Here is a 14,805-nt window from a genome sequence, read left to right on the forward strand (position 1 = left end):
AGTAGTGGTTTTATGCGTATGAGAGGGTTGATAATTGCTTCCCTCCATGTAAAACCTTTCAGTCCTCATTCTCTCAGGTCTGGAGTGACGAGTCTTAGAGGTTCTTGATTATGTGTTGCTTGTCCTGAGGCTTCTGCTTTCAGATTGTAATTATGTGACTCACCTGTTACGATCCCCTAAGTGGCGAGAACGCATTCTACCTTCGCGGATCTCTTCCCTTTCCACATCTTTGCCCTTCATCTGGTTTTTCATGGCCTCCATGTTTGCTGCCATTAATTCGTCTTGCTCTTTTATGCGATCCTCTAGAACTCGGGCATCTATCTTTCGTATTTGTCCATCTAGGCTTTGAGAGTGACGAGGGCCAAAGCCCCATTTTTCCCACACGCCCCTATGAGGGTTCCGTCGCTAAGGGTCTAACTCTGTCATGGGCGAAACAAAAGGCAAATCCTTGCGCCTCTTGTCCCCTTCAAGTGTTTGTCCATCGACAGCAGACTGAGGCAAGTCTTCGTTGTGCGCTATTAAAATCAGTTGAAGAAAAGCTCAATTAAAAGGTTTGTTCTCTGTGATAGTTCCCACAGACGGCGCCAATTGTACGAGCACAAAATAATCTTCTCGTATAATCTTGTTGACCAAGTTTGCACTTCTCAAAATGTCGTCGCTTTGCTACCTCAAAACACAAACATGAGCTAACCGGCTGGTGTGTACCGAAAACTTTTCTGATGCCTAAGTCAGTAAATAGACAGTAGACACAAAAGCTCTGTGTATTTGAGAGTAAGAATTGCAATGCCTATGCATAGGTTATGTTATGAGCTTTAATAGATTCCGCCTAGTATGATCCTAGTAGGACTCTAACTCTTCTTAGCAGAGTCTTCCTAAGAATCTCATGCCCAAGGATAATGTCCATCCTAATAACACCCACTCACTGCCAACCAAGTGAGCTGGTCAAAACCCTATACTCTGGCTGTCACTGGAGCCTACCAAGCTATCTCGGCTCTGTGCATAACATGGCAGAGCTGTGATGTTCCTAGCTACAGGATTGCAACTTGCCGAGCTACACATAGCTCGGCCCTCTTTACGAACAACACCTTAGTCCGCCAAAGGACTTCCTTCATTAGCTAGGTCCCAGCCCTAACAACATCTCTAACCGGTATAGAATTCGTTAAGCCCAACACCGGGCTATTCAAACTCCTATCTCGTTCTGTTGCGCGACCTTATGCCTAGCTTGACCCAATTTACACACAAATTACCCCCTCAGAAGAGTTTATGAATGAGTTGAATTTAATTGCCAATCTCCCAACATAAAAATCTCATTAGGCTTTTGGGTTACTGTCTTGAACAAGAGGAAAGATACTGATGTATGAGTATATGTGCAATGGAAGCCTAGACAAATTGCTATTTTGTACACATGTTTACCTCTTTTCTGAAACTTTTGATAGACGATTTCTATAAGTTTTATAGTCTCTGATTTTCAATCCATCACTAATTTAGTATTAGTTTTCCATTAGATCCTTCTTAGCAAGTCAATCTGGACTAGACAAAACGCTTCCAGATCATAGAAGGGATTGCAAAAGGTCTAATCTGCCTGCACAATTATTCTAGATTGAAAGTCATTCATAGGGATTTAAAAGCAAACAATATTATGTTGGATGAAGCAATGAATCCCAAAATTTCGAACTTTGGAACTACAAGGAGTTTTGGAATAAATCAAATTGAAGCAAATACCAAGCGGGTGGTTGGCACATAGTAAGTATAGCAGATATTCACATTTGTATGAATTTTGAATGAGATAGCCTTATTTGTACTGATGCTACCACTACTATTTCATCAACATGGTTGATAACATTGTCATTTCAATTTGTGATGCAGCGGTTACATGTCACCAGAATATGCTTGTACGGTAAATTTTCTGAAAAATCAGATGTATTTAGCATTGGAGTGTTAATGTCAGGGATCATGAGTGGCAAGAGAAACACTAGTTTTCATCTCACCAAACTCTCACTAACCCTTTTAGGATGGGTAAGTATCCTTTGTCTCTTTGGTTATCCTCTTAGGTCGGTTGTTGGTTAGTTGGATATATAAGATAATTAGTTTTGAAATTTTAATTTTGATGGCTTTGACTCTTTACTGTGTAAATGCATGGGAGAATTGGAAACAAAGTAGCTATTTGGAGTTCATTGATCCTCAATAAAGGATACATGCAACTTTAAGGAGGCATTGAAGAGTGTTGCTGTGGGGCTTTTGTGTGTTCAAGAATTTCTAGATGATTGACCAACAATGTATGATGCAGTTCTCATGTTGAGCAATGAAAACGCCTCCATTCCATCACCCAAGGAACCAGCCTTTTCAACTTGTAGGAGTTCTAACACTGTCAACTATCCTTCTCAAACATTGAGTAGTTATTCCAGCAATGAGGTGACAATTAGCATGCTAGAGGCTCAATAGTAAGCTCTCAATTTTTCTATTTTCATTTGAAGTATTTATGTTATGGTAGTAGTATTAACAGGTGCAGAAGCATACAGATGATGAAATTGTTGCCTACTCAATCTTAAGTTTTATTGAATAAATCAGATTCCATCAAACTCAAGTGCCTTTTTAAAATTTTCCCATTCAGCTCTTCTTAGGTTCCAAGTGCCAATCTAAAATTTTCACACTGAATCTTCTTAGGTGTTCCTGCATCTTTCCTTTCAGTTACTGTGCATAAATTTTCTTTTTAAATATATGTTGAATCTATGAAGGGCTTGCTTTAGATGACTGACAATTTTAATGTTGTCTTTTTTGACAGTTGAAATTGAGAATCTGAGATAGATCTTGGGTGACTTCTCACAATCATAGATTATAGTAAATTTCAAAAAGCTTGGAATTAGCAAGTTGTTTGACATGTTGATTTGTTTTGATCTGTAGTCATCTACCTAGGATTAATAATCCAAGTTGGTTCTGAAAATTTTACTAATTCAATCTATCTGTTTTTTTGGAAAAACACTAGTTTAATTTTAATTGACTATAAAAACAAATAACTTACTAGGAAGCTACTCACAAGCTACAGAAATCAGTTGTATTCAGTAGTTCGACCCATTCAAAGATGGAAACCATTTTATTATCATTCTGTCGACTTCGGAATTAGATCATAATTGATAAGTTTTCTTTAAACCAGAAACAATTCACAAAACATATTGGTAAACTCAAAATGTGACATGTTCTGTTTTTACATCAGTACTTTTTGCAATTCTTTCAGAACAATCGCTCTAATGTCATAATAAAATGATATCAATTTATTTATTTATTTAAAATTCAAAATGGCTCATCAACAATAACAATTCCACAAGCTTATGGTATGATAATTGTGTTGGAACAATCTTCTGTGTAAAATAAAAAAAACTTGAAATAAATTCAAACAAAATAAATAAATAACATACCGGATTTATTTATCGAACTCAAACAAAATTAAGACCAAGTCGAGTGTGTGACACTCTGTCCTTAAGACAGATTCGCCCCGCTACGGTGCTTACGGTTGAATGGCGTCTATCTCCCAGGATACAATGATCTTCACAAATTTATAGAAGCACTTCAAATAAATTTGTTCGGCGAACCAAACCTGTGATCTATACTCTCTTTAATTTATTCTAAAACTAAATATGAAGAATAAAGGACGCAAGAGAGAAAAATGAAGGCAAGGAAAATGAATTTTTTTTTTTTGGAATCCTCAAAATTGGAATGGGGCTGCCTTTATATAGGCTTTGTTGGCACCTATTCAAATTGAATTGAAAAGGTATGAAGAAGGGACATACCCCTTCATTTAAAATAAAGAGACACCATGAAAGGTTTGCACCCTTTCATTCAAAATAGAGACCCTTCTTTTAAAACAAAAAGACACCATGAAAGGTTACACCCTTTCATTCAAAATAGAGTCTATTTCAATTCAAAACTACCTCTTTATAAATTTATAAATTTTCCAACAATCCCCCACATGAATGAAATTGACAGAGAGAAAATGCAACAACATGATGTAAATACAGAGAGTACAGAAATTGAAAATATTCTGCAAAGGATAGGTAGCTTTTGGCTTTGAACCTTCCCTTGTGAGACACTATCGGATTTACTAGCTAACCAGTGAACATGATGTCTTGAACTGTTCAGCCGTTTATGTAAACCAAGACAATAGAACTCACACAGTATATTCCCAGACACAGTTTAGTTCTCACTATTGTGTTCATTTTGGCCCTGAACAACCTGGTCTTCATGAGTGCTTTAGAGAATTGTAGCCCTTCACAAATCTCATAGAACCGGCCCAGTTCATACTCATATAGGTAATTCTTATGAAAAGTATCCTGCCATACTCCACTAGGTTTACCTAGATATAAGAATCATTAAAAGTATTACTTAACCTAAATCGCTGCAGACATCACTTATATCATCATAGAAATGGGTAGGAGTTGGACTCCACAGTGATCCTTCTGAGTCAATCACAACTCGGTTGTCCCTTTGAACCTAGATCTTGGGATCTCCAGTCAACTAGGTTGGGTTGCCGTTGTGGTAACTCTTATTTAATAGGCTTTAGTCCCATTCCCCTCGATGAATTCTCAACTAACTCTCTTGCTAACCCTTTGGTTAGTGGATCCGCTATGTTGTCTTTAGACTTAACATATTCTATGGAAATAATTCCATTGGAGAGTAGTTGTCTTACGGTGTTATGTCGACGACGAATGTGTCGTGACTTACCGTTATACATATGACTTTGTGCTCTACCAATTGCTGATTGACTATCACAATGTATGCATATAGCAGGCACCGGTTTTGGCCATATTGGAATATCTTCAAGGAAGTGGCGAAGCCATTCTGCCTCTTCCCCAGCTTTGTCTAAAGCTATGAATTCAGATTCCATAGTAGACCTAGCAATACAAGTCTGTTTGGAAGATTTCCAAGATACAGCCGCTCCACCAAGAGTAAAGACATACCCACTGGTGGACTTCGAGTCTCTAGTATCCGATATCCAATTTGCATCACAGTATCCTTCAAGTACTGCTGGATATCTAGTATAATTCAGCCCAATGTTACGAGTAAATTGGAGATATCTTAGAACCCTTATAATTGCTTTCCAGTGTTCTACTCCCGGATTACTCGTATATCTACTTAATTTACTTACTGCATAAGCTATATCTGGGCGAGTGCAGTTCATCAAGTACATTAAGCTTCCAATAATTTGGGCATACTCTAATTGAGAAATACTTTCCTGTACATTTTTAGAAAGATACAAATTAACATCTACAGGTGTTCTAGCTAGATGAACATCATCTTTGCTGAACTTGTCAAGTATTTTCTCAATGTAATGAGATTGTGACAAAACATATCCTTCTGATGTTTTGGTAATTTTCATACCAAGTATTACATCAGCAATGCCCATGTCCTTCATGTCAAAATGTTTATTCAACATTTTCTTGGTAGTTTTAATCATATCATTATTACTACCTATGATGAGCATATCATCTACATAAAGACATACAATGACATAACCTTTATCTGTGTTTTTAATATAAACACATTTGTCACACTCATTAATTTTAAATTCATTTGACATCATTGCCTTGTCAAATTTCTCATGCCATTGCTTTGGTGCTTGTTTTAAACCATATAATGATTTAACCAATTTACACACTTTCTTTTCTTTTCCTGGAACAGAAAACCCTTCTGGTTGTTCCATGTAAATTTCTTCATTTAACTCACCATTTAAGAAAGCGGTTTTAACATCCATTTGATGAATTTCTAGATTGTATAGAGATGCAATGGCAATTAGCATTCTTATGGATGTTATTCTAGTAACCGGTGAGTACGTGTCAAAGTAATCAAGACCTTCTTTTTGTCTAAATCCTTTGACTACAAGTCTTGCCTTGTATTTGTCAATTGATCCATCCGCTTTCATTTTCCTTTTGAAAATCCATTTATATCCAAGAGGTTTACAACCTGGTGGTAAGTCCACTAGTTCCCAAGTGTGATTTTGCAAGATGGATTCAACTTCACTGCTGACAGCTTCTTTCCATAAAGGAGCTTCAGGACTGGACATAGCCTCTTTAAAAGTTAAAGGCTCATTTTCTACCATATATGTTAGAAAATCTGGACCAAAAGATTTTGAGGTTCTAGCACGTTTACTACGCCTAGGTTCCTCTTCTTCATTTTGATCTAACTCTTGTTCTTGATCATGTTCTTGATCATTACTAGTAATAGCATCAAAAGATCTTTTCTTATTACTAGTCTCCTGTCCAATCTTATTCGGAAATACATGTTCAAAGAACGATGCATTCCGAGATTCAATAATAGTATTTACATGCATTTCGGAATGTTCTGATTTATGAATCAAAAACCGATATGCACTACTATTCTTGGCATAACCAATGAAAATGCAATCAATGGTCTTAGGACCTATCTTAGTCTTTTTAGGACTAGGAATAACCACTTTAGCCAAACACCCCCACACTTTTAAGTATTTGTAGGATGGTACTCTTCCATGCCACAATTCATAAGGTGTTTGATTTATTTTCTTTCGAGGTACTTTGTTTAAAATATAATTAGCAGAAAGTATTGCTTCCCCCCACAAGTTCTGAGGTAATCCAGAACTTATTAACATGGCATTCATCATTTCTTTTAAAGTCCTATTTTTCCTTTCAGCAATACCATTTTGCTGAGGTGAGTAAGGAGCGGTGGTTTGATGAATTATTCCATATTCTTTACAAAACTAACCAAAAGGTGATTCATATTCACCACCTCTATCACTTCTAAGTTTCTTGATTTTCTTACCAAGTTGATTTTCAACTTCATTCTTATATTGAATGAAAGTTTCCAAAGCTTCATCCTTGGTTCGAATTAAATAAATATAACTATATCTAGTATAGTCATCTATAAAAGTGATTACATACTTTTTTCCACCTCTGGTTTGAATTGATTTAAAATCACAAATGTCACTATGAATTAATTCAAGTGGTTCCGTACTTCTTTCAATTGAATGAAAAGGAGTTTTAGATAATTTTGCCTCAACGCAAATTTCACATTTATGATTTGAATCAATGTTAAATTTAGGTAAACGTTCCATATTAATTAATCTACGCAAAGATCCATAATTAACATGTCCTAGTCTACCATGCCATAAATTTGAAGACTCAAGCAAGTAAGAAGAAGATGTAGTATTATTAATAACTGAGGGTACAACGGTCATTACATTTAACTTGAAAAGGCCATCAGACATGTAACCTTTTCCTACATACATCCCATTCTTAGTAAGTACAAATTTATCACTCTCAAATACTAGCCTAAACCCATTCTTACTCAACAAAGATCTGGAAACAAGATTCTTGCGAATGTCCGGTACATGCAGCACATTGTTGAGAGTGAGTTCCTTTCCAGATGTCATCTTGAGTACAATCTTTCCTTATCCTTCAATTTTGGAAGTTGAGGAGTTGCCCATAAAGAGTTGTTCACCATTATTCACTATAGAATAAGATGTGAACATCTTTTTGTCGGCACAGATATGGCGAGTAGCACCAGTATCCACCCACCATTCTTTAGGATTTCCGACAAGATTTTCCTCGGAAACAACTGCAGAAAGATTGATGTCATCGACACCATTGGAAATATTGTCCACTTCAGTCATGTGGGCTTGAGCAGGCTTCTTGCTTGTTCTTCTTTTGTTTTTGCCTTTGCTACGGCAATCTTTGGCCCGATGTCCCTCTTTATCACAGATGTAACATTTGCCATTAAACTTGTACTTTTTATTTTCCTCTCCTTTAGAGCCTTGTGATGAACTTTCTCCAGAAGACTTTCGTTTCTTGGTTTTTGAAGCATGTTCCACCACATTTGCCTTAGACTCCATAGGAAGCTTACCAGCCCGCTTTTCAGAATTGCGGTTGTCCTCCTCAATCCTCAAACGCACAATCAACTCGTCCATAGAAATTTCTTTGCGCTTATGTTTGAGGTAGTTCTTGAATTCCTTCCAGCCTTTTGGTAATTTTTCAATTAAGGCTGCAACTTGAAAGGATTCACTGAGAGACATACCTTCTGCGTGAATGTCATGCAGAATGAGTTGGAAATCTTGAGCTTGGCTGATCACAGTTTTTGAATCAACCATTACAAAATCTAAGAATCTGCCAACCACAAATTTCTTTGAGCCGGCATCTTCCGTTTTGTATTTTTTCTCCAACGATTCCCAAAGTTCCTTTGCAGTCTTGATTGGACTGTAAACGTTGTACAATGTGTTGTCAAGTCCGTTCAAGACGTAATTCCGGCAAAGGAAATCGGCATGTTTCCAAGCATCAACCGCAGCAACCACTTGCCGGTCGGTTTCATCCTCTTTCAGGATAGGAGCATCTTCACGGAGGAAACGAGCCAGGTTAAGAGTTGTAAGATAAAACAACATTTTCTGTTGCCATCTTTTAAAGTCAGTTCCTAAGAACTTCTCTGGCTTTTCACCGTGATTTACCGGTACTGTTACAACAGGAGAGGGGGTTGGCGTCATTGCAGCCATCACAGTAGTACTTGTTTGGGCATTCGTTTCAGTAGCCATCAATTCTAATATATAAAACAAAAGTATAATTAGAATTTACACTACACAGAAAATTAAACCAAATTCACAGAATTAAATTCTGTAAAAATAAAAGAAACAAGAATGTAACTTTTATTTTCCAATTAATTTGAAAATAAAATTAAATTTTATTTAAACAAATTAATTCCACACAGAAAATTAAATTCTGTAAAAATAAAAGAAATAAAAAACTATAACTTTTATTTTCCAAATAATTTGGAAATAAAATAAAATTTTATTTAACCAAATTAATTCCACAAAAGAAAATAAATTCTGTAAAAAATAAAAGAAATAAAAAACTATAACTTTTATTTTTCAATTAATTTGGAAATAAAATAAAATCTTATTTAACCAAATTAATTCCACACAAGAAAATTAATTCCATAAAATAAAAGAAATAAAAACTATAACTTTTATTTTTCAATTAATTTGGAAATAAAATAAAATTTTATTTAACCAAATTAATTCCACACAGAAAATTAAATTTCTGTAACACTTCAATAATTAAAATACTGAAACAGAATTTTAATTAAAGAAAACTCAGAAAATAATTTCTAAAAAACCAAAATTAGTTTTCTGACAAAATTCCACAAAAATATATTCTGAATTGTTAATGACACCAGTATCGTACTACTAGTTGTTGTCAAAGAAAAGAGACAGTATATTACTACTATCTGTCAAATAGCATATAATCACTATTTGTTTTTCCAACCAGAATATTATTTTGTAAATTCACAGAAAATAATTTTTCTTCCGAAATTATTTACGAAGAATGAAAACGGAAAACAAACGAAAAATTCTGTAAACAGAATAATTCGAATCTGTCTTAAGATTGTTGGAACAATCTTCTGTGTAAAATAAAAAAAACTTGAAATAAATTCAAACAAAATAAATAAATAACATACCGGATTTATTTATCGAACTCAAACAAAATTAAGACCAAGTCGAGTGTGTGACACTCTGTCCTTAAGACAGATTCGCCCCGCTACGGTGCTTACGGTTGAATGGCGTCTATCTCCCAGGATACAATGATCTTCACAAATTTATAGAAGCACTTCAAATAAATTTGTTCGGCGAACCAAACCTGTGATCTATACTCTCTTTAATTTATTCTAAAACTAAATATGAAGAATAAAGGACGCAAGAGAGCAAAATGAAGGCAAGGAAAATGAATTTTTTTTTTTTGGAATCCTCAAAATTGGAATGGGGCTGCCTTTATATAGGCTTTGTTGGCACCTATTCAAATTGAATTGAAAAGGTATGAAGAAGGGACATACCCCTTCATTTAAAATAAAGAGACACCATGAAAGGTTTGCACCCTTTCATTCAAAATAGAGACCCTTCTTTTAAAACAAAAAGACACCATGAAAGGTTACACCCTTTCATTCAAAATAGAGTCTATTTCAATTCACAACTACCTCTTTATAAATTTATAAATTTTCCAACAAATTGCTTTACTGATTCTCTATCAATTGGATTTGCATTGAAATCTTTGGAAGACTCCAATTTTTGTTATTACTTGTTGCCTAATGGTGAATGGCATTTGTCTTCTTTACCAAATTGTTCTTCACTCTATGACTGAATCGCAAATTTATATCTATTTATTATCTAACCAGAATGGTAAAAGTAATTTTGAAGATAGATTCTTATGTCTTGCTTGAATCTTATTATAAGCAAAATGGATGCAGAAAACTTGGATCTTAATATGAGTTTAATATATGAGTAGTATTACAAATTCACCCTTATCAACTCAGAAATTATTTAAAATTTTCCTTGTGTTTTAAATTTATTTTACACATAGATTTTACAATACATAAATTCAATCTCAACCACACATTTCCATTTAAGGTAAACTAGTGTTTCACCCGTGCTATGCACGAGTTGTGTTTATAATTATTTGTATATATGTGAATTGCGAATTTTAATTTTTTTTTTTTCACACAAAAAGGGAATATAACAAATGCAACTTATTTTCAATCAATTATGTTTACTTTTATTCAAAATTTAAAATTAATGTACGGGCAAAATTTATAACTAAATTAAGAAAAAAAATTATTCCTAACGATATTTTTTTACTTCTATATAAATACTAAAAAAAATAAATCTAAAAAAGGTAGTCAATATAAATATTATGCATTAAGTAAAAAAATGTGGTTAGCATAACAATTATGCTTATATAAATTTACAATAGTTTTTGTAAAACCCAAGTTGTGTGTAGGATTATTTTATTGGATAGATTAGTAATTAAATTAATTTATATGAAACATTTATTAATATCAAAGAATTAGTTATGAGATGACATTATATTTTCTATTACTTGGATGGGTAATTTTGTAACTTTGAGAAATTAGGTTAATAAGCCCACTTGTTGTGGCTTTAAGTCTTGGAAAACAAACAAAACAGAGACTGGGAATTGCTCCATAGGCGGCTAGGGTTTGAGAAGGTAAAAGAAAAAAGAAAAGAAAAAGAGAAGAGAGGTTCAAGTGAGGCTGCAATAGGGATTGGAGCAGCACGTTGGTGATTTTGGGACACCCATTGGTTAAGATAAAATCTGTCTTTACTGTTAATTATTAAGTTTATGTTGAGGAATTTAACAATCAATGCATTAAGGGGATTTGGAAGATCTAGAGGTGCCTACTTAGGTTTTGAGAATTGGGTGCAATGTGTAAGTGTAACTTTGGGTGGGTAATAGAAACAATGGCGTTTTGTATCATGGGTAAGGGTGTGTTTGGTTATAAAGTTGGGTTGAATGGTTTGATCACTTGGATATTAAAGCAATACATTAATCTAGTATGGTGGGGCTTTTGTGGGTGCATGTAACACGTAAAAATATTAATTTATTTGAAGTTTTGTTTATTAGGTTTGGGTGATTGAAGTGGTGGAGCTGGGTGTTTGGAGTTGGTGTTGGAATATTATTTCTAAGCGTTTGGTATAAGTAACCCTCTATCACTGTTGGTTTATTTTTATTCCTACTGAATCGTTTAAAATTATAAATATTTATTTATAGCCTTCATGTTCTCTTAAAATAAAATATGGGTCAAGTATAAAACAACATCGAATATTATTATGAAAGTTATTTGAATATTTTGTGAAACTATTCTGAAAATTGTACCAAATGTTTATTCCGAAAATATTGAATATTTTATTTAAAAGTTGTGTATTGTTTGAATTTTGAACATCACTCTAGTCTGACTATGATTTGGACCCTAGCCAACGGGGGTTATTTTTTGGCACAGAAATTAGTTTCTTTTGGGGCTTTACCATCGGCCTATGTGTGGTTCTGGGTCTTGTCACAGGCTAAGTGACCGTAGTCACCAAGACTTGGGTTTTGTGAATCAAATCATTGAACCATCTGAATATCGAACCATCGATTTGAACAACGAATTTACTTTGAATTATCTTGTTGGCTTTTCAATTAAAATATATTGTACATTGTTTATTTTTAGCTATGAAATCATCTTACAAATAATTGTTCATTTATTGAATTGTAGCAAAAATTATAGTTATTGGTTATCGACTATTTATTTATTTATTTTTGTATACTTGATCCAGCTAGCAATGATGGTTGCTTATTTACTGGGCTGTCTAGCTTACCCTTATTTTTTTTTTCTAGATTCTGAGGAGTAGAGCTGCGTGGGATTTTTACTCGGGGGAGTGCCGAGAGTAGGACTATGATTTAAGTACTTGGATTATTTTTTATTTATTTATTAATGGACTTGGTGGACAATTTCATATGATAAGAATTATCTATTTGTATGGTTTTTAGCATTATGATATTTAAGGATTTAATTTGAGTATTTTACATTGTTGGTTATGTGTTCGACTCGTAGCCTTGTATGCTCACTTAAATGAGTGTGCGGTGTTGTCACGGAGCTTGGGGCGTGACAATTTTAATTTCAAATTCAAATTTAAAAAAAGCTATTTTAAAATCATTTTATTTAACTAGTACCAAAGCCTCAGAGGAGATGAGTGAAATTTTTTATTTAGATAGTTTATTGGTTGATTTGATAGTTTTTATCTTTGTGCTCAATTCAAACGGGTAATATGTCATTTTGGATAGTCAATCAATGCAATTTGCGCAAAATTAACGGCGTGGAGGAATCTTGATATTGTCAGAAAAAATCAATGCAATTTCTATAATTATTAAAATCACAGGAAACGTTTCTATATTTGCTAGAAACCTCAAGAGAGATAAATGTAATTTACTTCAATATTTATATGGGTATATGATGGGTGATTCTACTTACAACACTATTTAACCTCTTTACACCATTCATTTCATTACACCACTAAAAAAAATGTAATTCTCGTTACACCCCCAATATATTACCAAAACTAACCCTAAATTAGTTATTTCATATCTTTACACCACTAATTTTGATAACACGGTGCTAAACAATTTACATTATTCCGATGTTATATTGTCGGAAAAAATAGATCTCTCCAGCATTTTGTTGCTATACATTTACAGAGACACTTTCTTCCAAACAATGATTTTTTAATTTGTGGTGGGCTATTCGGTAATACAACGCTAATTAATTTGACTTACACCAGTGCCATGTTACCGGACAATATTTTTTTTCCTAGCATTATGTTGCCATCCAATTAGATGATAACAAGAAATTAATTTGGCCCACTTGTGAAGTGCATGCTTAGTGATACATTATCATACAAATGGGATTACTCTAGTGTCATGTTGCCAAACTACAATAGAGTTGTCTAGGCCCCGTCATTGTACATTGAAAGATTTACTTTTTCTTTGAAGAATCCATAAAAAAATTCATAAATCAAACACGCATCCATAAAATCATACATAAAAAGTATCCATAAAATTATTCATAAAAACAACAAGTATACGAATATCCATAAAGTATCCATAAAATCTGTCATTGTTTGCATCTATCAATCAAACATGTTATCACAATTTGTCTTGGTAATTTGTAGGTATTTTTTTCCCCTTTAATAGAAATAGACATCTACACATTTTAGAACATGTCAACCTCAATCGTTCCCCACTGATCTTTCTATTGTCTCTATAGTAACCACTTTTTTTACAAGCAAGTGTAAGTCTTGGTTTTCTGTCATTGCCTCCCTGCATCTGATGTCTTTATAATAATAACAAATCCAGTCTTCTTTCCAACGTCAGAAGCCCATTTAATTAATGCTTCATGACTACCAAAAATCTAAAGATAATAAATACATTTATACGTCAAATTATTAATAAAACTCAATACAAATTAAAAATAAGAAAAAATCGGATTCATAAAAAAAACTTAACAAACCTCTTCTGTAATGAATTTATAAGTAGAGTCTACTAATATTGCAGTATTTGCGTTGTTGCAATGAGTATAAGTATAATCCTTCCAGGCAAAAAAATAAAAATAAAAAAAAAAAATGAAACCGAAAATACATGGTAATGAGAAGCCAAAAAAATTTTAAAAATTCAGTTTGGGGTTACTGGAAATGTATCTTTTATTCGGTAGTTGGTTACCAGACTTATATTTTTTGTTCGACAATGTGATGCCGGACTATTTTATTTTGTTTGATTTCGAACCACCGAACGAAAATCGAACACCAGTCCAGAAAAAACGAAACAAAAACCTACCAAATAAAAAAAAAAAAAAACTCATAATTTCACTTTTTTGATGGTTTTTCAACACCGTTTCTTCATTTATTACTTTCTTTAATGATCAAAATACTATGATCCTCACTCTTTGAAAAGAGATGTGTAAGAGAAAAGAAAAATTAAGAAAGGAAAAAGAGGAGTAGCGATTGAAGACTAAGGGGTGTAAGGAGATAACAAAATATATTTAATTTTAATATTTTGTCCTTAAAAGTAACTTCATACATGGATAAAATTGGGAAAAAGAAAAAAACTCATATAAAGGGTGTAAAGAGGTAAAGTAGTGGTATAAGTGGGTAATTCTATTTACACACCATCATTATTCTCAGTACACATCATTGTCCAATTTTTTTTAATTACCATTTTGGACAAAAATGAAATTACCATTTTGGGCAAAAATCCTAAAATCAAATCCACCAGCGGACTCCCTTCCAGCTACACCATGAACCAGCCACTGTCGACACCTTTCCCAGCCCCGTCGTGCCAACTTCTCATTCTCCGGCAACTCTCAATCTCCTCTGTCGTATCTCTCTCTCTCTCTCTCTCTCTCTCTCTCTCTCTTCTTATTCCAGCCTTCATCTTTGTTGCCTCTGTCTCTGCAACTCGCGCCTCCCTTCTC

This window comes from Camellia sinensis, chromosome 8, assembly GCF_055761805.1.
Source record: "Camellia sinensis isolate YWXY chromosome 8, ASM5576180v1, whole genome shotgun sequence".
Lineage (NCBI taxonomy): Eukaryota > Viridiplantae > Streptophyta > Magnoliopsida > Ericales > Theaceae > Camellia > Camellia sinensis.